General features: G+C 40.9%; 1 protein-coding gene across 3 annotated transcripts in view; it reads left to right on the plus strand.

Moving 5' to 3' along the window:
• Positions 1-778: 778 nt before the first annotated feature.
• The window catches only part of RAPH1 (Ras association (RalGDS/AF-6) and pleckstrin homology domains 1), a 74,446-nt gene continuing 48,863 nt past the window's right edge, over positions 779-26,361 (plus strand). For 2 of the 3 annotated variants that reach the window (XM_075530249.1, XM_075530250.1), the window contains exon 1: positions 779-1,013. The gene's annotated coding sequence lies outside the window, so the exon portion shown is untranslated. The remainder of the gene's footprint in view (positions 1,014-26,361) is intronic. The other variant, XM_075530251.1, reaches the window with a different exon arrangement.

A 26,361-nucleotide genomic window follows, 5' to 3' on the forward strand; every position in this document is an offset into this window, starting at 1 on the left:
AACTACTGCCAACACCCCTGCTTCTAAACCATTGCAATCAGGGCTGACAGGAATCATCTAAGCACACATGATAAGCAGATTTTTAAGTTAAAAAGTAATTAAGGATAATTGAAACGTCCATTATCATGAGAGCTCGCACGACCACCTATAAAACTGCAGAGTTGTTAGCCAAAGAGAGCTGCTGGCCAAAATGAGATTTTCTTTTTTTAAAAAAGCCTCACAGATCTCAACGACACGGGTCCTGAAAGTGCTCGGGCTAACATCTGACGCGTTTCTGGAGCCCCCAATGAACGGATGGCGCCAAGACACGGGCACAGGGCTGCTGCAGAGATCGGCTCCGAGCTCGAGTCTCCCAGCGCCCGGGCACGGGCACGGGCACGGACGGGCGCGGGCGCTGGGCCCGCTTCCAGGCAGGGCGGGCGGGTGCGCACCGGGATTTTCCTGCCGCGCTCATTCATTCTGATTCACTCGTTCCTGGAGGCGGCTCGCTGGGGCGCGCGGAGGAAAGGCGGGGCGCGGAGGCCTGCCGGCTGGGTGCGGCCCGGCGCCCGAGGGGAGGGCCGGCGAGGGGCGCGGGCGGGGGGGCGCGGGCTGCGGGCGGGCGGGCGCCCGAGAGGGGCGGGCTCGGCGGCCTGCGCCGGAAGTGAGTGGCTGGCCGCGGGCGGGGCGGCGAGCGGCCGGGTGCGAGCGGGTCCGCCGGTCGGCCGCCCGGCCCTCAGCCCCGCCCCCCGCGCCGCCGCCGGACGCGGCCGCGCTCGGAACCGCCGCCGCCGCCGGGCGCTGCGGCCGCCCGGCCCCGCCCCGCCCCGCCGCCGGGTCAGTCAGTCAGTCAGTCAATCAGTCAGTCAGTCAGTCAGTCACGGAGCGCGCGGCGCGGGAGCTGCCGCCGCTCGCGCTGCGTCTCCTGAGGCAGGAGCGCCGCGCCGGGAGGAGGAGCAGGCGCGCGAGGGCAGCTGCCCGACCCGGGGCCGCTACGCTAGTGGGAGCCGCCGGAGGGCCCGCCAGCTGCCGCGGTGAGTGCTCAGCTCGCCCTCGGCGCCGCGGGAAAGGAGCGCCGCCGCCGCCGCCGCCTCCATTTTCCCGGCGCCCAGCCCCGCCATCCGGGCGCGGTGCGGGCGGCCGCAGCCTGGGGCGGGGTCGCCGCGGGCTCGGACGGGGCCGGCCGGACCGCGCCCGGCGAGGCGGCCGGTCTCGCGTTGGGGCCGGGGCTCTGAGCTGCTCCCGCAATCCGGGGGACGCGGCGAAGGGAGACAATGAGATCCGGGCTCGCCCGGGGAGGGTGCGACTGGGCGCCTCGGACCCGGCGTCGGGAGCTGCCCGGCCCCGGAGCGCGGGTCGCAGGGAGCCTCCCCGCCGGAGCCTCGGAGACCAGCCGCAGAAACTGGCGGCCGGTGGCCCGGGGTGCCCCCGCCCCCATCTCTCAGAGCCGAGTTCAGCGCAGAGATTTAGAAAGGCGGGGCGCTCCTGTGCCTTTATAATGAAGCCGGCTAAGTATTCGCCCCATTGCGTTTTCGCCCGGTCGCCTCCTTGCCGGTGCGTTCCCGCCGGAAATCCAAACTGCGGTTCTTGGCTGGGGGCGGGAGGCAAAGGCGATGGGATTGAGATGCGGTCGCTCGAAGGCGGTTTTGCACGAAGAGGTGATGTTCACATGCGGACGGTGTCTTCGGGTGTCGTCGCCCTGCCCGGCTCCCCCGCCCCTCCCATCCCCCAGCGGGAGCTGGAAACCGCACCAGCCTGATTGCTAATGAGCACGGAGACGTGGCTTAGCAGGAAGCCAGCGCTTTGAGGAAGGGGGTGCGTGTGACACGCAGCTGCCTGGTGCGCGTGCATTTCTCCCGTTGGGGAAGGAGCAGGGGGCAGAGCTGGGGGCGCTGGAAGCTTCCTGGGTGAGCTGCCCCGGAAGGTGCCAGCAGCGTAGCTCACCGTGGAGAGCTGCTGCCGGCGGAGGGAAAGGTAACCGGCCGGAGGTGAGGCGTGACGGCGTGCCTGGAAAAGGGTGGTGCCGACCCGGGAGACGCTGTATGTCATTCGGCACGTATTTCTGGAACTCCTACCGACCGCTGGGCAGCTGTGAACAAAACCTGCAGCCAGGTGGTTTCCCTGGGGCTCGGGAACTGACCAGCAGTTCGACACGGAAAAGGCTATTGAACTCTCAAGAGTACACTGTCCCCTCTGGAAAATGGGGGTACCGCCACCCCTGGAGGCTGTCAAGCCGAATAAGTGAGATAATGGATGTAAACTGCCTAGCACTAGCTTGGCACTGAGGGCTTTAACAAATGCTCATGCTTCACTGGGCATTTTCTTGAGGGAGAAGGAAGCGTGGAGGGGGAAGAAGTGAACCTAGCGAATTGTGATCCAGCGCATTATATAATAAACGTTGAAGTATAGGTTCAGACTAGACTAGAGGAGGAAGGGGAAGTGGGATTAATCCCAGATTGGAGGCATAAAGGGGAAATGCATGGGAGCGGTGTCACTGAAGGGGGGCACCCTTCAGCTTGGGCAGGACTTCAGCAGATGTAGATGGGAAGGGGGAGGACATTCCAAGCCGAGGAGCTGCAAGGAGGAGGAAGACCTGTGGGAGAAGGGCGAAAGGGAGATGCTCTTATTCCATTGACCTTCAAAGATTGCCTCCAATTTTGCTTTTTGTGTTGTGAATTTCCCAGAAACCAGTTCAAGCCCAATTCAGATACAAAAATGTCTACAAAGCTTAGTACATGATTGGGGGAGGGGGGGCAATGGATGTTTTCTGTTACTTGGACGGCTCCCCTTTGTGAACTTTCATGAAGAATAATTTATATATGGTACTCTTGTGATGAATACTAGCTTGATTTGGTAGAAGCAGTAGCTGGTTTCTCAGACTCTGCAGTCTCCCTAAGGTTAGATAAAGGTCCTCACTGAGCAGGAAGTGGGAAATGGGCAGGCATTAGTTGTGTCACAATTCATCGAAATAATTTAACACTTTCTAAAGAGGTGTTATTTTGTTTGTTTTTATAAATCATTTTATTGAGGGCTCATACAACTCTTTACCACAATCCGTACATACATCAATTGTGTCAAGCACATTTGTACATTCATTGCCCTCATCATTCTCAAAACATTTGCTCTCCACTTAAGCCCTTGGCATCAGCTTCTCATTTTTCCCCCTTCCTCCCCCCAAAGAGGTGTTTTAACCATTGTCTTTTTGTGAATTATTGAGGTATCTCTGCATTTCGTTTCACTACATTTTGGCCCCTACCCCATTAGTTGATGACCGTCACTCAAGTCACAAATCTCTAAACGTGATAGTCTCGTGGCTTTGCCTTGCTTTGCTGTCCCTGATTGTCAACATTACTTTTAATTTGAAAATCTCATTTTAGGAAAATTAATATTAGTGAAACAAGGTATGTCTTATAATTCCTCCACCTGTAAAACTCAGTAGTTTGGATTGTGCTCACTTGTTTCCAAACTGTTTTAAACTCCGGAATTTTAAGGAGGTGATTCAGAGGTTATACAGATGTTTGACAGAATTCTCATTAAACATACATTTTAAGCCAGTAATAATTAAAAGAATGACTACCATGTGACATATGGCTAGCAGTGTTTTAAGCACTTTACCATGAATTAACTCACAATCCTCACCATAACCCTGTGGAATAAGCACAGATAGTAAGTTACTTGCCCAAAGGTTAAAGTACAGAGTTGGCTGGATTTGAAACCAGTCAGGCTGGTTTCAAATCCTTCATTTTGGGCTCTTAGCCACTGTCCTATACTGCCACTACGGGATAAACTAAACACACGGGCAGTTACTACATATCCTATTTGAATACTTGGGACATTATCATACTGCCTGATGAGTTTTTTGTGGGACAGGCAGCCATAAAATAAATCTGCTCTGACCACTTATGTGCTTATCTGTGAGCTTTAAATGGGTCATTCATAAGAAAAGTTGTAATTTGCAGTAGGGTTTTAAAATTCAGCCTTGTGCCTATCCATATGAAATTGAGAAATACACTACTGTGGCACATACACTGTTCTTGGTGAAGTGGGCAGGCAGGACCTACGTACATTTTAATCCTATATAAGGCATTTGTCTAGTCACATATGAACAGGTAACTTAGAGTCTGCTACCATATTTTACATGTCTTCACAGTTCTTTGCAAAATTTGGGCTTTTCTTGTCTGCCTTTGTAAGCAGTTGTTAGATACTGTTACCGACTCCATTTTGAGCAAAACAACATTTTGTTTTGTTTTTTACTTTGTGAGCAGTTTAATTGACTTTTCTGAAACTGCACAGTGTATGTTTAAAGGCCCCTGTCCCCAAAGTACAAACAAATAATTATAGAGGAACGCTGCTATCTACATGAAACTACTGAATTAGGTAAAATCAAAATTATTATTTTTAATAATTTTATTGGGGTTACGTACAGCAGTTAATCACAATCCACATATCCATCCATTGTGTCAAGCGAAATCAAAACCGAATTAGATGAAAATAGGTTACTCCCCAGGTGGGGTCGGAGCATGATAGTGGGATAGGAGTAAAGTCAAGGGAAATAGAGGGAAGAGCTAGGAGGCAAAGGGCATTTATAGAGGTCTAGACAAAGACATGGACATATGCAAATATATATATGAGGATGGGGAAATAGATCCATGTGCCTGTATTTATAGGTTTAATATTAAGGTGGCGGAAGGACCTTGGGCCTCTACTCAAATACTCCCTCAATGCATGAATACTTTCTTATATTAAATTGGCATTCTGTGATGCTCACCCTCCCGACACAACCGCTGAAGCCAAAGCGGGTGAGTACACAAATGTGGTGAAGAAAGCTGATGGTGCCCAGCAATCAAAAGAGATAGTGTCTGGGATCTTAAAGGCTTGAAGGTAAACAAGCGGCCATCTAGCTCAGAAGCAACAAAGCCCACATGGAAGAAGCACACCAGCCTGTGTGATCACGAGGTGTCGAAGGGATCAGGTATAAGGCATCATCAGAATAAAAAAATCTTACCATAGTGAATGAAGGGGGAAGTGCAGAGTGGAGACCCAAAGCCCATTTGTCGGCCACTGGAGATCCCCTCACAGAGGGGTCTAGGGCAGGAGAGTCAGTCAGGGTGCGATGTAGCACCGATGAAGAATACAGCTTTCCTCCAGTTCCTAAAGGCTTCCTCCCCTCCCAACTACCATGATCCGAATTCTTACTTGCAAGTCTGGATAGAGCAGAGGATGTACACTGGTGCAGATAGGAGCTGGAGGCACAGGGAATCCAGGGCGGATGATACCTCCAGGACCAGGGGTGTGAGGGGCGATACTGGGAGGGTAGAGGCTGAGTGGGTTGGAAAGAGGGAACTGATTACAAGGATCTACATGTGACCTCCTCCCTGGGGAACGGACAACAGAAAAGGGGATGAGGGGAGATGTGGGACAGAGCAAGATATGACAAAATAATAATTTATAAATTATCAAGGGCTCATGAGGGAGTGGGGGGCGGGGGGAATGAGTACTTGATGCAAAGGGACCTGATGATGAAGGCAAAGAATGTACAGGTGTGTTTTACACAATTGATGTATGTATGGATTGTGATCAGAGTTGTATGAGTCCCTAATAAAATGTTTAAAAATAATAATAAAATAGGTTACTCAATTTTGATCTTTTCATTTGACTTTATCATAGTTTAATGTGTCATAATAAGCACGACACTCTAACCAGTTTGCTATATTGGTGGATTTAGTGAGTGTGTAAGATTAATACCGTGTCGACAACAGTGGAGTCAAGAGTAACAATTGTGACGATTGCAGAGGACTGGTCAGCGTTTCCTTCTGTTGTACACATAGGGTCACAGTGAGTCAGGACCAACTCTGGAGCCTACCAAAACCTCTAACATCACTGCCCTTGAGTTGGGGAGGCCAGCTCAGCGACCCTACAGGGCAGGGTAGAACTGCCCACATGGGTTTCTGTGTCGCTATGCCTGGAAGTCGAAAGCCCCGTGGAACAGCAAGGAGCCTTTTAAAGATTATATTTGATTACATGATCTCTAAAGCTTCCTTTTATATTTTTATAGCTGCTACATATAATTTTTAAATCATTTTATTGGTGGCTCTTACAAATAGCTGCTATTTTAAGGTACGGTTTTCAACATCATTTGGGACAGTTGTTTTACCATAGACCACTCATTTACAAATCAGCTTTTTAAAAAGTCCTCCTCTCCCCCTGTTAATGTATTGTTTCTCTGTGGTAGGCAGAACTAGGCATTATGAGGACATCAAAGAATTTTTAAAATGTAGGTTACAGTCTACTTGGAGAGAGAATAGTAGTTTATTTTCAGTGAAGAGGAGGAGTTTGAGCCGTGACATTGGGTAGGGATTTGAAGAAGGAAAAGGAAGTGAGGACCTTCCAAGAAATGTAGTGAAGATAAAGGACACAGTAGGAAAGGGCCCAGCTTGGTGAAATAGCTTTTATATTTGGGCAGAGTAGGAAATAAGCCTAGGATGGTGTGTTGGTTACCCCAATGTAATGAATTTTGAATGCAAAACTGAGGATTCAGATAATTTCTAGCCATTAACTAGCCCATCAAGTTTTGACACAGTTAATATGGACTCAAAACTGTTAACTTAATCCGCCCAGCTGTTAACTTAGGTTGGAAGTTCAAATCCATCCAAAGAGCCCTCAGAAAAAAGGCTTGATCTACTTGGGAAAAATCAGTCATTGAAAACATTATGGAGAGTAGAGTTATACATACTGCAGCATACAGATCAGATCACTGTGATAAAAAATTGTTTCTTAATATTAACTGCGAAAATCCTTTTAAATTTGTCAGTAAATAGATTAGGAAATACCCCTGAGTCCCTTAAACATAACAGAAATTTTTCTTAAAATGATAGAAAACCCTTATTTTTAAAGAGTTGGTTGATCTGGGAGGATTCACAGAAGTCCAATAATGTTTATTTATAAAGAATAACTCTCAGCTTCTTTGGTTTATTTCATATTGTACCAAATGACATTAGAGACTCTGTGCAGGAAATCAACAATCTCCTTATCTGTGAATGGTTGCTTTGTAAATTTTAGTAATAGTTCAAAACATTTTTGTTTGCCCTAAGATTTTAATAAATATGTATGTATTAAAGCTGGAGCAATGAATATATACCATTATGTTTGGGGAAATCTCAGTTTTAGCTCTTGGTGATACTGAAATTTTAGTCTAGATCTTAAATTGTTCATTCTAGAGCTTGGTTTTAGTGGTCATTTTAGCTGAAAAGGGAGGTCACTCATAAACCAAACACCCTGCCATCAAGTGGATGGCAACTCATAGTGACTTCTGTAGCACAAAGTTGACTTCTGTAGCAAAAAGTAGAATTGCCCCTTTGGGTTTCTTTGACTTGAAGTCTTTATAGGAGCAGTCTCACCTTTCTCCTGAGGAGCAATCAGTGGGTTTGAACCACTGACCTTGTGGTTAGCAGCTCAGTGGGTGGCCAACTACACCACCAGCGCTCCAACTTGGAGTATATCTTAGAAACATATAGCCAAAAAGAATATGTGTATCCTTAGTTATATTTTATAAATCACGATATTTATTTTTTAACTTCCACCCATGATTTATGAAAATCTGGTAGTACAATTTGCTCATTTGACTTGTTCATGAATTGTGCAACCAAACAAAAAGAAATAACAGCCCCTCTCCCCCCACTGTCATAAAGTAGATTCTGACTTTTATTGACTCTGTAGGACAGAATAAAACCACCCCGTAAGGTTCCCAAGGCTAAATATTTAGGGAAACAGATTGCCACATCTTTCACCAGGGAAGCAGCCCCTGGGTTAGAACTGCTCATCTTTTAGTTAGCACCTGGCACTTTAGCCACTGTGCTAGCAGGACCCCTTTGTTTTTGCAAACCAATGTGGAATTGCTTTATTTAGTTACTTATGTACTTATTTTTTATAAGTAAATTATATTTGCTTATATTTATAAATATGTTATAGTTATTTATAGTAAATAGGGTTCAAATTTAGTGAAACTGTGTTTGGAAGGCATTAGTGTTAGAAAATAGCTTTCTAAACATGCCTAAAGGTCAACAAACAGACCTGGAACTATTTATAGGCTTTTCTTTTTTTTTTAATCATTGTTTTGTTGTTTTGTTTTTCTCTGCCTTGTTTTTGTGCTTATTATTGTCTCTGCATGTCTATCTAGATAAGATAGGTGGGATAAACAATCCAGAGGAGAAAACATCGGACCTACGGACCTACAGTCCATTGGGGGACTGTAGAGGGGAAGGGGAAGACGCACATGGGAGAGGGAAGGTGGGGGAAAGAAAGTGGATGTTAACAAACCAGGGACAAGGGGCCAACAAGTGATCTAAAATCAATGGCAAGGCAGGCATAAGATGCCTGGTAGGTCTTGATCAAGGGAACTATAATGGAGAGGAATTACTGAAACCCAAATGAAGCCGAACATGATAGTGGGACAAGAGGACAAGAACTAGGAGGCAAAGGGCATTTATAGAGGTCTAAATATAGGCATGTACATATGTAAATAAATTTATATATAATGATAAGGAAATGATATATGTACATACTGTATATACTTGTGTATAGCCAAATTTTCAGGACATTTTTAATGTGTTTTTTGTGGTAAAATTAGGTACCTCAATTGATATTCGGGTCGGCTTATTGTCGAGTATATACGGAATATTATATGTTAAGTATCAAGGTAGCAGATGGACATTGGGCCTCAATGCAAGAACATGTTGTTCCAATAACCTGGCATTCGGTGATGCTCACCTTCCCGACACCATCACTGAAGACAAAATGGGTGCATAGCAAATGTGGTGAAGAAAGCTGATGATGCCCAGCTATCAAAAGCTATTGCATCTGGGGTCTTAAAGGCTTGAAGACAAACAAGCGTCCATCTAGCTGAGAAGAAACAACGTTCACATGGAAGAAGCACACCAGCCTGTGTGATTATAAGGTGTCGATGGGACTGGATATCAGGCATCAAAGACCCAGGACAAAAAAAATCATATCAAGAATGTGGGGGCGCGGTGCAGAGTGGAGACCCAAAGCCCCTTTGTAGACAATTGGACATCCCCTCACAGAAAGGTAACAAGGAAGAGACGAGCTGATCAGGGTGCAGTATATAGCAGCGATAAAGCTTCCAACTTTCCTCTAGTTCTTTAATGCTTCCTCCCTGCCCAGTATCATGATCCCAATTCTATCTTACAAATCCAGCTAGATCAGAGCTTGTACCTGGGTACAGATGAGAGCTGGGAACACGGAATCCAGGGCAAATAAACCCCTCAGGACCAATAATGAGAGTAGAGATACCAGGAGGGGAAGGAAATGGTGGGGGGAGAAAAGGGGAACCGATCACAATGATCTACATGTAACCCCTTCGCTGGGGAATGGATAACAGAAAAGTGGGTGAAGGGAGACATTGGTCGGTATAAGACATGAAAAAATAATTTATAAATCACCAAGGGGTTGGGGGGGGGAATCAGCTGATATCAAGGGCCCAAGTAGAAAGAAAATGTTTTGGGAATGATGATGGCAACAAATATGGTTGACTACAATGGATGGATGGATGGTTGTGATAAGAGCTGTATGAGCCATCAATAAAATGATTAATAATAATAAAAAGAAAATAGTTTTCCAGCTTTCAAATTATAGAGATGTGGACCTTTTAAGATGGCACATGTTTGTTTTTTATATTTTTTACCAAGTTTTTTAGCATCCCATTGACCTACAAGGTGGACCTAGATGGATCGGGTTTTTGTATTTTTTAAATAAACAATTTCTAGGGAACATATTACAAGTAGATATATGTTACCACAGAAAGTCAGCACATTAGAATGCTTTTTATAAAAGTGAGATTTTAACTTAGTCAACTTTTTGACAAAGTCCTTGCCCGGTGACACCTGTTTGATGTGAAATACTGAAGGTCACTCCACAACTAGAGCAGTATATCCTTTAACCCTAGACTCGTGTCTGTCTTCAGCTTTTGTGCAGTGGTTGCTTTTGAAATTAAAGTATGCACTCTTCTCTGCCAACTTCTTTTGGTAAGGTCAAAGCAGCTGTTATGAGGGATTGTATGAATACAGATTCCCCCCATAGAACATTGTTTCTATTAAGCAAATATTTACTACTGAGAAGATATCTTCTCGTAGCAATTTATAAAAAGAAAGGTTATTTGTTCATTTCATTATTGCAAAAAAAAATCTAGCAAATGTTACCACTCTTCCCTCACAATTCATAGAATTACTTAGTACCAGAATACTTCTTTAACATGACAAAGGACATTTATGAAAAACTCACAGCAAACTTCATACTCGGTGGTGAAAGACTTTCTAAAATTAAGAACAAGGATGCCCACTTTCATCATTGTTTTTTAAGATCGTATTAGATGTAGTTGAGGAAGAAATGGAAATAAAAGGTATCCAAATTGGAAAGGAAGAAATAAAACTATTCACATATGACATTGTTCTATATATAGAAAGCCAAAAAAAATCCAAAAGAAAGCTACTAGAGCTAATACATTAATTCAGTAAAATTGCAAGGCCAGAAATCAACACATGACACCAGCAATGAACAACTTCAAAGGGAATTAAAGTGATTTCATTTACAGCAACATATAAAAGAATAAAATACTTAGGAATAGATTTAATCAAGGAAGTAAACGTTTTTTACATTGAAAACTACAATATTGCCGAAATGAAATAAAGAAGATCTAAATAAATGGGGTGACAGTCTGTGGTAATGGATTGGAGGATTTAATAATGTTAAGATGTCAGTGTTAACCATACCAATATATAGATTCACACCAGTCCTTATCACATTCCAACAGCCTTTTGGGTGAAATGGAAAATCCAATTCTCAAGTTCATTTAGATTTACAGTGGGCCCTAAATAGCCAAATACCCTTTAAAAGGACAAAGTGGAAGGACTCACACTTCCAGACTTCAAAACATGCTACAAAGCTACAATAATCAAAACAGTGCAATGTTGGTATAAGTAGAGACAGATCAATGAAATAAAATAGAAAGTCAAGAAATAAAAGCATTTATCTATAGCCAATCAATTTTAAGCAAGGTTCCTGAACATTCAATGGTTAGAAGAATAGTTTCTTCAACAGATTAAAGTCTGGATCGGCTGCATAGGAATATGCAAAAGGATGAAGTTAGACCCTGTTCACACCACATACAAAATTAACTCAAAGCATATCAGCGATAGGAATAGGAAGTAAAACCAAAAATTCTTAGAAGTAAAAGAAGGAGTGAAATCTTTATGACTTTGGATTTAGCAGTCATACAAAAAGTACAAGCAACAAAGGAACAAATAGATCCACTGGGCTTGATTAAAATAAAAACGTGTATATCAAAAGAATAAAAACATCAAGATAGTAAAATACAGTCGATAGATGAGAGAAAAATTACACAGCATGTAGCGATAATGATTTGTTGTCTGTAATATAAGAACTGTATGTCAACAACAAGAAACAATACAATTTAAACGTGGGCAAAGGATTTGAATAGATATTTCTCCAAAGGAGTTATGCAAATGGCCAATAGGCACATGAAAAATTGTTCAAAATCATTAGCCATTATAAGCCCAGAACCTATTGCCATCAAATCTGCTCTGATTTATAATGATCCTATGGGGCATCATGCTATATCCTTGGCATAACTTAAATGAAATTCATACTTTTCAGCCTTCAGAAAAGCATCAGCCATTTAATATGACTGAGAATTCTGAACTGGGAATCAGAAATAAAGCTCTAATTACAATTCTACTTCATCAAAACTCACTCACTGCCAGTGAGTCAATTCAGACTCATATCAACCCTGTAGGGCAGAATAGAGCTACCCCTTTGAGTTTCTGAGAATATAAACTTTTATAGGAACACCCAGTCTCAACCTTCTCCTGAGGTTTGACTGGTGGAGTCAGTCAAATTGCTGTCTGCAGTTAGCAGCCCAGTAGATAACCCACTATACCCCCAGGGCTCCTGTGCATACGTATAGATGTGACACGATGCATTTTAGTGTATTTGTATACTCGTGTATCCATCACTGTGATCAAGATAGCAAACATTTCTTCTAAAGTTTTGTCATACCGTACCTTTGCGATTCATCCCTACCTCAACCTCTGTCTCCAGGCAACCTGTCCCTGTAGACTAGTTTGTATTCTATAGGATTTTATATAAATGGAATTATACAGTGTGTTCTATCTGTGTCTGTCTGTCTCTCTCCTCTGGATTATTTCCATGCCCAAATTTAATTTTAGATTCATCTGTATTATTTGGATTAGTTCTTGTTTCATTGCTGAATGGTATTCTATTTTGTTTATCCATTAACCTCTTAAAAGATGTCGAGGCTGCTTCAATATTTGTCGTTTACAAGTAAATCTGTTGTGTGTGTACACGCTCTCTTGTGGACATGTTCTCTCATTTCTTTTGGATAAAAGTCTATTTTCATGTTGTGTTGTAGATTAGGCATATTTTTACTTTTTAAAAAACTGATACCTTTTTCCAAAGTTATATCATTTTATCACCAATAGCAGTAGATGACAGTTCCAGTCGCTCCACACCCTAACACTTGGTGTTGTTAACCCTTTGCAGTGCAACCATTCTAAAGAGTTTCGATGTGCAAATTCTATAATGATTGACATCATTAAGCAGCCTTTTGTGTTCTTATTGTATATTTGTCTTTTGAGAAGTGTCTGTAAGGTTTTGTTTTGGTTTGGGCCCACATAAAAAGTAAGGTTTTTAAAAAAAATTTAATTGTAACAGTTCTTTATATTCTAAGTCTTATATCAGACATATTTGTGAATGGTGTCCCCAGTCTATGACTTGCCCTAGACCACAGGGCAGGTTTGTCACTTGTGAAGGGAAAAGGGAGAACCGAATGGAGTCTCAGATTGCTCTGCTTCCCATAGAACTTCTCACCCAGACTGTTTGCCTAAAACATAGGTTTCCAAACTTATTTATATACTGCCACCTATTCAGAAAGGAAAAAAAAATCAAGACCTTCCCTGGCAGTTATTTTATACTATATACGCAGCCCATAATCCAGTATAAAGTGTAGGTGTCTGCTTTTAACCCCCCTGGACTGTTCAGTGCCCTGGTACAAAGAAATGGCCCAGTTCTCTTACTGATACGTGGTCAGTCTGGCTGTGAGTATCAGAGAGACTGAGATGAGATTCTGTGGTGGATTCGGACAGTGTGACAGCTGAATACTGTCAGCTAACTGCATTCCTTGTAGCTAATGTCTTTTAAAGGAAGCTGTGAGCCTCAGTCTACATCTACTGAAATGATTCTGTGATTTTCCTACATTTATTTGTTAATGTATTGAATTGCAGTCATTTATTTTAATGTGCTAATTCAGCCTTGCATTCTGGGATAAACCTACTAGGTTTTGCTGTTAAGGCGCCCTGGTGGCACAGTGGTTAAAGCGCTCCACCACTCATCAGGAAGATGTGGCAATCAGCTTTCATTAGATTTACAGATTTGGAAATTTTATGGGAGCAATTCTACTCTGCTCTATAAGGTCACTGAGTTGGAACTGACAGAAGAGCAGTGGGTTTGGGGGGCTGTAAATTGCTGGATTCAATATACTGGTATTTTACTATGGATTTATTTTGGGGAGGAGGTCTAGGTTCTTAAAGAATGACCCCTGGTGGCACAGTGGCTAAAGCACTTGCTTGCTGACCAGAAAGATCAGCCATTAAACCCACCAGGCGCTCCATGGTAGAAAGCTGTGACAACCGGTTTCCTTTAAGATTTACAGCCTTAGAACAACTTAAGGGGAAAGAGCTGTACTGGCTATAAGGTCAACTTGACATCAGTGGGTTTGGAGTTTTGGTTATGTTCAGAAGGAGTTCCTGGGTGGTGTCAACAGTTAAGCACTTGAATACAAGCTGAAATGGTTGGTCCAGAGAAACCTGAGAAGATAAACTTGGCGATCTTCCTTAAGGAAGATTGTGGGGTTTGCGCTGACTTAATTAATGTTGTTTTGCCTATTTTGCTTCTCATCATATTGCAATGACAGCACAGAAACTCACAAATTTCATGATTGAAATGTTTATTAAGGAAGTTAACAAGTTTTAATGTCAGGACTTGTTACCAGGATTTGTTAACCTTTTCAGGTCTGCTAATAAATGCCCAAAGGGGCATGCCACTGTGCTGTAAGTCTTAACCTGAAGACATTCACCTCAAGCCCAGTGGGTCAACAAACCCAGCTCCCTGAATTAAATGCCCAGAGCACCTCATTCCAGTAAGCCTCAGCCTGAAGGCACTCAGCTCCATTTCCCAGGGTCAGCAAGCCAAAGGCACCCTACTCCAATACATCTCGGCCAGAGGCACTTGGCTCCACTTCGGTGGGTCATCAGGTCCAACTTACCCATTTAAGTGCCCAGAGGCACCCTACTCTGCAACCCAGTCTCCTGCAAAAAAGCATTCATCTTAACTTGCTCTGTGGGTTGGGAAGCCCATCACTGTTTCATGCTCTGGCTCCTGATTCTGCTGCTGGTACTCTGATCGTATAGCTGTCATCTGGATCCAGGAAGTTTCACTGTGCAGGAATCTTGGTCCAAAGGATATGCTCCACTCTTGGCCCTTGCTGGTAATAAGATCTCCCCTGCTTCTCAGAAGGTTCATTTTAGACGCAGCACAATAACATAACAGGGAATCCTTCCTGTTGGAAATTACCCCCTTTTTCTCCTGCAGGGAAAGGTCTTTCTGTGGAAGTTAAAGACTGGTAAGAAGAATCACATTAAATAATTCACTGCCCCTTCAATTTTCTTCCAGTGCTCTTGTCTGTGTATAGTTTCAGGGTCATGCTGCCATTATGAAATAAAACCCTATGGAGCACTGTGAGTCAGAATCAACTTGATGGCAATGGGATAAAATTAGTTGGGAACAGTTCTCTTTTCCTGTTTCCTGCAAGAGTTTGTATTAGATGGGTATTGTGTCTTCCCTAAATGCTTGGTAGAATTCACCAGACAAGCCATTTGGGCAGGTGGAAAAGTTCATGTGCAGATGTTATAGAACACATATTCTATTTCTTGTTTCAGCAGGTTGTTTGTCATAGAAATTATTTTATCTAAGCTGTTTAATACTGGATTTCTAGTGTTATATTTTTAGTGATGTCACTCAAAATTATGTATGACCAAAATCAAACCCACTGTCTTGGAATTGATTCTGACCTATAGCAAAATTTTATTGGGTTTCCAAGACTATAAAATCTTTATAGGAGCAGATAGCTTCTTCCTTCTCCCAAGGAATGGCTGGTGGGTTTGAACTGTTGACCATAGGTGGCTAGCAGCCTAAGCTAGTGCCACCAGGGTTCCTTCAAGTTACACAGACAGTTGAATAATGTGTTTGAAGTAGCCCTTCATATTGCCTGACAATTCTTATCCTTACCAGGATCTTCATTCTGTCAATTTACCATAATTTCCTTTTAGCCTATAGAACTCCTTTAGCCTTTCTTATAGTACAGGTCTGTTGGAGACAAATTATTTCTGCTTGTGTCCATATAAAATATTTTGCCTTCATTTTTAAGGTTAATATTGTTGAAAATCTATTCTAGGTTAACAGGGCTTCCCCTCATCCCCGCAATTCCGCACTTTAAAGATGCTCATTCCAGTTCCTCTGTACGTAATCTTATCTTTTTATTTCTGGTGGTTTTTAAGATGTTTTTCTCCATTTTTGCTTTAAGCACTATTACTATGATGTGTTTTGTGTTTATCCTGTTTGGTGTTCTGAACTTATTTATCAGATTTGAACATTTTTTTCATCCATCATCACTTCAATTATTTCCCTAACCCCATTCTATCATTTATATTATCCTATAAATATTTGTTGTTTTCTAGTCTTAGTAATGTCTGTTGTCCTGTCTTTTCAGTTCATTGACTCCAAAAACACCCCATCCCAGCTCTCCTGTATGCAGTCTTCTGTTAGACCTGTCAAAAGACAGACTTCATTTCTGTTTATACTGCTTATTTCTGTGGTAATATTCTTTATTCTAGCATTTCTACTTCTCTCTTTTAAAAATGTCTTTGTTCCTATAGAAAGTCCTCTGTTTGTGCGTGTCCTACACCTTTATACCCACTACCATCAGGTTGATTCCAACTCATAGCAAACTCTTTTTAAGGTTTCCCAAGACTCAGTCTTTACTGGAGCAAACAGCCTCATCTTTCTCCCATGGAGTGGCAGTTGGATTTGAAGTCCAACACTTATCCCCCAGTAGTGCCACCAAAACCCAAACCATAAAGTCAGTTCCAACTCACATCAACCATCCACGACAGTAGAATGGCCCCTTTGAGTTTACAAGACAGTAAATCTTTATTTACTGGGAGCAGAAAACCTCATCTTGATCCCTCGGAGCAGATGGTAGATTCAAACTGCTGACCTTGAGACTAACAGCTCAGTGCAAAACCCATTACTCCACGAGGATATCTTAAAGACCATGTCAATCTACCAATTGGCCGTCTGAGATGTTCACCCTCCCAACACAATTGCTGAAGACAAAACAGGTGCATAAGCAAATGTGAAGAGGATGGATGGTGCCTGACTATTAAAAGATAGCACCTGGGGTCTTAAAGGCTTGAAGATACACAAGCCACCATTCAGTGAATAGTGAAGCAACAAGTCCACATGGAAGAAGCACACCACTGGTGCGATCATGAGGAGTCATAGGGACCAGGGAATAGGCATCAGCAGACACATAACAAACAAAAACATATTGTTGACAATGAGGGGGGCTGTAGCAGAGATCCAAAGCCCACCTGTAGACAGTGGAACAATCTCCCCACAGAGGGCCCGCAGGGAGGGGATGAGTCACGAGGATGCAGTAAAGCATCAATGAAACTACATTCCTCTGGTTCCTTGAGGCTTCCTCACCCCCCCCCCAACCATGACCCCAGTGCTGCTTCCCAGTTCAACTAGACCAGAACATGTACACAGGTATAGATAGGGATGGGAGCTCACGACACACAGAATCCAGGAGTGGGAGTGGTGATGCCAGGAAGTGGGGGAAAGGGAGAACCAATCGCAAGATCAACACATAACCATACACCCCTCTATAGGGGCAAGAACAACAAAAAACATGGGGGAAGGGAGACAGCGGTTTGTGTGTTAGATGGAAATAATAACAATGTACCATCTATGGGGGCAATGTGGGGCGGGGGGAGGAGAAAAAAGCTGGTACCAAGGGCTCAATAGAAAGTAAATGTCTAGAAGAGAATGAGGGCAGCATATGTACAAACATGCCTGATTCAATTGATGTGTGGATTGTGATGAGTTTTACGAGCCCCCAATAAAATGATTGAAATAAAAAAAAAGACCATGTCTAATAATTTTAACATTTGGGCCATCTGGATTTAATTGTATTAACTATTTTCACTCTTGATAATGGGGTTTTAGTGTTGGGGTTTCTTTTGGGGGGGATGGGTTTTTACATGTTTTATGATTGAATAGTGGACATTGCATATCAAAGTGTACTAGCAACTCCAGGAAAGATTATGTTCCACCCATTATCAAGCCATTGGTGTGGGGCTCTGAGTTGGTTATTCTGTAGCAGAACTGGTATTTGGGGTTTTTTATTTTATTAATGAATTCACCACATAGACCAGAACCTGTTCTGTGACAGAACATGAAATTCTGCCCTGTGCTCAACCTGTGATTTTGTGCCTCAGGAAGATTTCACTCTGCTTATCCTCTAGCCCCAGGCAGACTCTGGGTCCTAATCAGGGAAGGCCCAAAGTGCTTGTAAGGTTTCTCCATTTTCCTGCTGTGTTTTAAGGCCTAGGGCAGCAAAACTGTTGATGTTTTTAAATACCACTTCTTTTTACTGATTTTTTTTAGATCTTAGTTTATTAGCCAATGCAACAATTTCATCTGCTTTTTCATAATAACATCACCTTTTCCCCTCTTTGAGAAGTAGTTGGTCTTGCCAGATATTGAACCTTTGACGGGGAACCTGACTTGAGTCAACTTGCTTTTGAGTTTTTCACATTACTGCCTGAGGTTTCTGCATTCTCTGGTCTCCCAAATCACTGTTATTTCCAGCTCTTCATATTTGGATGTCTTCCTCCTTTCCTTAATGTTTGTAGAGACCGCCTTTGAAAATCACTGTACATGTCATTATAGTGGGATTTTAATAGAAAGCACAGTAAGCATATATTTTCAATCTGCTCTGTTGAATTACTGGGTAATTATATTCTGTATAAGCTGTGTGTGGTTACCCAATAAGCAAGGCAAGCACAGGTTTCCAAAACTCATATCACCTTCCTAGGGAACCATGGCCTCTTCAAAGATGTGATCAAACAAACCTATGTGTATTGTGGTGACACAGTGCTTAAGCACTTGGCTACTAACCAAGTTCACAGTTTTAATGTACCCAGCTACTCCACAGGAGAAAACCCCTGGCATTTTGCTCACATGAAGATTTCAGCCTAGAAAATTATATGGATCGGGATGTGTTCTACTCTGTCATACTGGGATACTTTGGGTCAGAATTGACTCGGTGACACCGAACACCAAAAGTCTTGTACAGTGCTAGTTGCACAGTTGGTGTTCAAAGAATACCAATTAAAAGCAATGTGGGGAAGAAAGGAAATAAAAGGAGCAAAAGAAATTCAGGAAAATAATGGCGTCAAATGGTATTCTTTGGCTGGGATTATCTCACTGACTTTCCTCTTAGAAATGATTTTTGATTCCTTATGAAAATGACGACTCGGTTAATATTATACTTGTTTTAATCTTTTGGCACTGGAAAATACATTCCCCATGAAAATAAATACAGGAAAAAATTAATATGATAATGAAATGCAAACCAAACTCAGTGCCATCTAGTGGAGTCCAGCTATCAGTAACTCTATGGGACAGGTTAGAACTGCCCGTAGGGGTGTCCCAGAGGGTAAATCTTTATGGAAGCCCTTACCTTCTTCCCTCGGAGCAGCGAGTGATTTCCAACTGCTGACCTTTGTTTAGCAGCCCAATCTGTGACCCACTATGTCATCAAGCCTCCTTATGATAATACTTGGAGTTAAATGCCTGCTTTTTCGTTTTTAATGTTATCTGAAAGAACCTAGATATAATTTTTGAGTTTCTTCAATTTATAGAAATTTTCTCTTTTTATTCAGTTAATTTCCGCTGTGAAAATTAAATAAAATTGACTCTTCATCCTTCTTTGTTGTTTGGCCTCTAATTGAAAAAAAGCAGTTGTTTGACAAATAAAAGGAAATATAAATGCACATGTAAACATAAATGCTTAATGTAAGTGTGCATCTATATACATATATAACTAAAATGGGATATACTTTTATGTTCTTTAAGAAACATAGTAGTTTAGTGATAGTCTTGGTATGTTTTATTAGTATTTATTTGCATGTGTTCTTTTTTTCATATACTTTTTGTTTCTAGCCCTTTCTTAGTGAAAATAAGGAAACTTGGTCAAAATTAGAACTTTTGTGAATATTAACTACATTTCAGAAATTTCTCCATTTTTAATTTACTATGTGAATACTTAGTAAATCTACATTAGTTATTATTAAAAAACTTAGGGTTTTTTTTTCCTTAAAGACTCTTTTTGAGTTTTTTATTTAGGAATACTTACAGATTCACAAGAAGTTGCAAAAACAGTACCTAGATCACCACATATTCTTTATTCAATTTTTCCCATTGTTTACATCTTATATAACTATAGTCTAATATGAGTGTCGGGAAATTTATGTTCATACTATTTCAAGGATTTCATTTTACTTGAATCAATATCAACGCCTTGGAAACAGTCACCAGTAAATCAAATGATGTGTTACATTGGGCAGATTTGCTGCAAAAGATTTCTTCAAAGGGGTAAAAAAGCAAATATCGTCACTTCAGATTAAAGTATGCCTAACTCAGGTTATGGTGTTTTTTAGTAACCTCATATGTGTGTAAAAGCTGGACCTTGATTGAGGAAGCTAAGGAAGTGATGTCTTTAAAATCTGGTGTTGGCAAAGAATACAGCGTATGCCATTAGACTGCCAGAGAAGGACTAAATCTGTTTTGAAATAAGTATGGCCAGATGCATTTAGCAGTGAAATAGGGAGACTTCATCTCATGTACTTTGGGCGTGTCATACAGGAGGGACATCATGTTTGCTAAAGTACAGGGGTCCACAAAAACGAGGAAGGCCCTCAATGAGATGGGTCCACAGTGGCTGCAACACAACAGTGAGCTCAAGCATAAGAATCGTTGTGAGGCTGTCCTAGGATTAGCCTGTGTTTTGTTCGGTTGTATAGAGGATCGCTATGAGTTGTGACCAACTAGACCTAATAACAACATTACATATGTGTGTATTACATGTCTGTGCCATTTTATCACATGCAAATTTACATAATCATCACAATCAAGACAGGACTTCTATCACCTCAAGGTCCCCTGTGGTACCACTTGTGAGGTAAAATAAAAAACAAGCTTAATGGATAGATAACCCACCCTCTGCCATTGAGTCACTCCATAGTGTTTCCGAGGCCGTATTTAAAAGAGCAGAGTGTCTCATCTTTCTCTTGTGGAGCTGTTTGATGGCTTTGAACTGCTGACCTTGCAGTTAGCAATCCAAAACTTATCCCACAGTACCATCAGGTTTCCTTTCTGATGGAAGGTAGATAGATAATATAGTAAGACCCTTGATAATATTAATTTGTCGCTTTGTTCATATTTCAATACAGTATTTTCCTCCTAGAAATGTTAGTCATTAAGAATTATGAAAACTTTTAGGGTATTTCTCACTTTTTTGTGTATTCCATTATGTTCTGGAGTATTATTTAACCTCTAGTAGGCTGTCACTTTTATAATGAATAAATCATATTATTTTATGAGAAAATGCTTTTAAAGTTTATAAACAAACACTGCATGCTGTCTTTCATTTCTTATTGTGAAATTGTTATTTGCACATACTCACTTTAATGATATGATAGTGGATTTGGAGCGGAGATTTTTGCATTGTCACTTAAGTACTGATGATCTCTAGAGGACAGGTAGCACTGTGGTTAAATGTTGGACTGCTAAAGGCAAGGTCTGTGATTCAAACCCACCAGCAGCTCCGCAAGACAAAGATGAGGCTATTTGCTCCCATTAAGATTTACAACCTCAGAAACCCCATATAAGATTACTATAAGTCAAGATCTACTTAATGGCAGATCGTTTTTTTTTGTTGTTTTATGGATATGTACAGTGTTAATATGATGTTGTGTTTGGAATAAAGATTTTTCATTTTTGTCGCTTAATGTGACAATTTTAGAGATTTAAAAAATAAAAGGCAAAATAATCTGCTGCCATTGAGTCAATTCCCACTCATAGTAACCCTATAGTAAGGGTTCCAAGACTGTAAATCTATATGGGAGATATCTTCTGCTGGTGGATTTGAACTGGCCAACTTTCTTGGGCTCCTTTTTTACGGGGGGGGGGGGGAACAATGCAACAACTTTATTCAAAGGAAAGTGCAATGTAACTTGTTGAAAGCTTAAAAGGAGGCACAACTTAGACACCTCCTCTCGAGTGCAGGACCAGGTGCAGGGTCGATTCTTTCTGGATGTTGTAGTCAGACAGGGTGCAGCCATCTTCCAGCTGCTTCCCTGCAAAAATCAGCCCCTGCTGGTCAGGAGGGATGCCTTCCTTGTCTTGGATCTTTGCCTTGACATCCTCAATGGTGTCACTGGGCTTGACCCCAAGGGTGATGGTCTTACCAGTCAGGATCTTGACAAAGATCTGCATTCCCCCTCTGAGACGAAGGACTCCTATGCTAAAGATAGAGGAGACTGAAACGGTTATCTTTAGAAAGCAAAAGTTTATACCTGTATAGTTAGCGTCGCAATTCTTTTAATTTGTGTAGTTGTAGAAGAAGCTTATCTTTATCAAGTCTAATATTTTTATAATCAGAAGTAGAAGAGATTCTTAAAGGTTTGTTTGGGATATAATTTTTTACCAAAGAATTTCATTTTTGTATTTGTTTTTCCCTCTTTTCAATTATAAGATGATTGGACATATACAAAAATAGAGCTGTTTACGGAAGCAAATAAAACATAATTCAAGTACACAGAGATTATTAGAGTTAAAATTTTGGTGTATTTTCACCTGTGTATGTGTATGTATTTATATTTACATAGCTCATTATATGTATAATTTATTTCTTTTATTTTGGCGTATATCATTCCCAATGTATTGATTTTATATACAATGTACAACACCTGCATTGTAATCCAGGATGGACCTTCCTCTACTGCAGTGTTTGTGTGTGTGTGTTTGAATGTTTTTAACTTTGAGCACATTTGTACACAAATATATTTTAAAATAAATTTTGTGTTTGATTTTTAAATATTTTAAGCCAAAATATTAAAACCAACACAAAAAGTTGACATTGAGTAATTTCTGACTCCTTGTGGCCTCTTTTATGTATGAGTATAACTGGTCTCCATAGTGTTTTCACCGGCTAAATTTTGGGGAAATAGATTGCTAGACCTTTCTTCCGAGCTGCCTCTAGGTACATTTGAATCTCCAACTTTTCGATTAGTAGCTGAATGCATTAACTATGTTTATATATAATATCCAAATTGACTGGATGTTTAATGACTCTCCATAGAGATAAGGACTAAATGCTCCTACTAGCAATGTTTTAATTGTTCCACATCTTCCCCAATGCCTGCTTTTACCAGACTTAACGAATTTGAATTGGCCGTGAGTTTCATTTTACAAACAAATTTTTGCCAGCTTGATCAAGTATGACTATGAAATAGAAATTATTTCTTTTTCCTTTAATATGCTTCAAGTTTGTTTCTTAGGATAAGGAATGTGAGGTTCTGTAGTAAAATTGTTACATATTCACAAAATTACATTCATTCAAATGTCTATTAAAAATGTTTTCCAATCCCAGATTAAAGTTTTGTTTGTTTGGTTTTTCAAAGAATTTTTAATAAAAATATTATTGTTTGTGTTTAGTCACAGAGGGATAAAAATATTTTCTCCAAAGAAATGCTAGCTGTCTTGGCCCTAAGACCGTTGGACACTGGAGAATTTCCCAAAACATATTAATTTCTATGTTATGACATCTGTACACATAATTTAGATAATTATTTGGCTAATAGATCCCATGACTACTTTTCTTCTTATAAGCTTTTATGAGCTCATACTAACTCTTTGGGAATCATGTATAAAATGCACATCAAACTCATTGCCATCCAGTTGATTCAAACTGCTTCCATGGATTTCTCAGGCTATATATCTTTACAGGAGCAGGCAGCCTTGTATTTCTCCCATCAAGCAACCAATGGAATAGAGGAAAAATACTAGTTTTTTGTTTTTCTTCATATGAGTGATTTTGTGATGTAAGAGTGGAAACTATTTACTTGTAGATGTATAAATGTATCATTGTTTCATAATTTATTTTCCTTTTTAAAAAACTCCCCTAAAATGTTTCAGGTTTAAAATATGTAACATATAGGTGCATTGATTTTAAATGCCAAGAGTTTAAGTGTTCTGTTCTTATCAGAAAGGTTTAGAAAATACTTTGATTGTATGAGAACAAAGACTATGTCTTCCCTTAAAAATCTGTATTCTCTGTGCTTACTAGCACAGCACCTAATTCGTAGTAGTTTTTCAATGTTTGCTTTTGTGAAAATATTTCGATAAGAAATTTTAATACTTAAGTGAAAAATGAACTGTATTTTTTTTTATACAAATGACCACAGAGCTAATTGCTGAACCTCCGTCATATAACCATATTTACTCTTTGGTCTTTCTGGTCTTCTGAAAGATAATGTAAGCCTGCTGTACTCCTAAAGCAATATTTTGAGGTTTGTCAATTTGCATTTGTGGAAAATGTATCCCACTTCCTAAAATAGAAAATGGTCAAAATCACAAAAGATACAGAAAACTCAACTCTGGGTCCGTTTTAAACATAAAATGAAAGCTAATTTTTAAATCCAATAACTGGCTTCCTTTCCCACCCCCTTTATGGTTTAGGTGATTTTAGCCTGTGGAAGCTGTTCCTCTCATGGTTTTGACTCCTGCTGTGTCTGTTTGTCTTTGCATGTTATGGGCACAAACCCCTCCCTCCCTTTCTGGGCCAAAACAAACTGTCATCAAGTGTATGCCAACTCACAGTGACCCTATGGCACAGGGTAGAATTGCCCCCCTGTCAATTTACATACTGTAAATTATGACAAGAAGCAGCTCTTGGTTTCAAACTGCTGACCTTTTGGTTCCCAGCCCAACTCATAACCATTACACCACTTCATTAATCATCTGAGGATTTACAAAGTAGAAATTACCATGTATTTACAGTCTTTTATAAGGAGTCCTGGAGGTGCAATGGTTGGTGACTCAAAACCCAGCAGCTATTCCACAGGAGCAGCAGGCATCTCATAAATTTACTCCCTTGAAAACTGTAAGAGAGAGTTAAATTTTGTCTTCTAGAGTTACTATGAGTCCTCCTTGGCCCCTTTCCTCAACCAGTGCTTCAGATAATTGCCATCCTTTCTGTCCTTTAGAACTTTCTCAAAAACTCTAGTTCCCTATTCTGAATATTTTTTTTCAGGAGAAATAGCACTATGTTGTGTACAGAGTCATCCCAAAATGTAGTGGCCAAGACAAGAATAATCATGTAATATGATCTCTGATGGTCCTGGGAAGTGTTCAGACTTAGAGGGTCTCAGTAAACGTGTCTCTTGGAGTTATAGTCAGAGGCAGCCAGTAAATCATATGTCATTCACTTTGTGTCTGGTTAATGTCAGGTATTCCTGACATTTTATTCTTAGATTGACGCCTACTAGGATAAAATAGTAAGACATTCTCTATAAGTGAGATGTATCAATAGAGTGATTTCAACCCAGTCAATTCTGGTTAATTTTTCCCCCCATTTTTTCAACTGTGAGTCGATGTTGGCTTTTCCTAGGTAGGAGCTGGGCATAGTATCTCTGAGGGATGCTTAAAGGGCCATATTGATGTGGAGGGAGACTTCATAGAAATACAGCAGAGGTAGAGAACTTTGGAAAGAATCTTTGGGAAGCTTAGGAGAGAAGAAGGAAATTGAAAAAGACACTGATAAATGTATCTATGAATTGCTTATACTTTGAATTTGAAGCTAGTTTGAGTTGGGTTTCTCTCGATTAAAGGAACTCCTCCTAATTCTCATTCATTTTATGTGTGTACCAGCCATTAAATCAGATCATAGATCTAAAAATAGATGACCTTACAGACATGAAAGGAGCCCTTATGGCACAGTATTTAAGCACTTGACTGCTAACCCTGGCAGTATGTGTCCATAAAGATTACAGCCTTAGAAACCGTTTGGGGCAGTTCCACTCAGTTCAGTAGAGTTGATTTGTCCAGAATTGACTGGAAGGTAATGAACTGGGGAGACATTAAAAGTATTCTGCTGAAGCTAAAGCACATTGTAGAATTTTCTCTTCTATTTCTGTAAGCCATTTATTTCTCTATGGATAATTAAATGTATTTTAAATATATTAGTTTCTTTAAAATCTTATTTACTGAGAATCAGATAAATTGGCCATTTAATAAATAATAATGTATTTTAATTTTGCTAGTCTTTAGCTTTGCATCATCTTAAAAATGTATAGCAAGAAAAAAAGGTTGGCATTCAGATCAAGAAAGAATACGACTTGTGTTAGCTCTTCTGGGTGAAAATGTGACCCATAAGATCTTTCCCTTTCCAAGAGCTTGCAATCTTGTTGGGCGTGGGGAGTGATAAGTCAAGTGCACAAACAACCACCATATGACACAGGGCTGATTGGCTTGCAAATGCCATAGAGAGGTGCAAAGTTCATGGGCGTCTCAGAGGACCTGGTGTCGAGTGTTTTTTTAGCACAGCATTTAATGTTTGTTTAGGTTTTTTAATTGAGATATAATTCATACACCTAACATGGACCCTTTAAAAAGTACAATTCAGTGGTTTTAGTACATTCACAAGGTCTTGCTGCTGCCACCACCACCAGGATCTAATTCCAGAATAAACTTTTTTTCCCTTTTGTGTCTAACTGAGGTGTGTCCCCCAGCTCTCTAATCCTATCACTCTCTTTGGCAATTGTTGTTACTTATATTGACCACCCGACTCCTGTACACATTTACATTTGCAACCTAGATTGAAAGGTCGTCTTGGATTCACTCACCTGGGGGTGCTAGCATGGGGAATGGAAATTGCTGTTCTGCAATCCTTTTTCCCACACCCCTCCCTTTTCCTACTCTTACTTCCTGACTCCTTTTTAAAATACTATACACACACACACCTCTCTTCCACAGCCCTTTGTGGGTACTGACTTGTCATCACCCTCTACTCTCCTTAGAATAAAATCCAAGCCCCTTTTTTGGCCCCTGCCTCCCTCAGATCTCATCACTTTTCACTGTTCCTCT

Source organism: Tenrec ecaudatus, chromosome 13, assembly GCF_050624435.1.
Source record: "Tenrec ecaudatus isolate mTenEca1 chromosome 13, mTenEca1.hap1, whole genome shotgun sequence".
Lineage (NCBI taxonomy): Eukaryota > Metazoa > Chordata > Mammalia > Afrosoricida > Tenrecidae > Tenrec > Tenrec ecaudatus.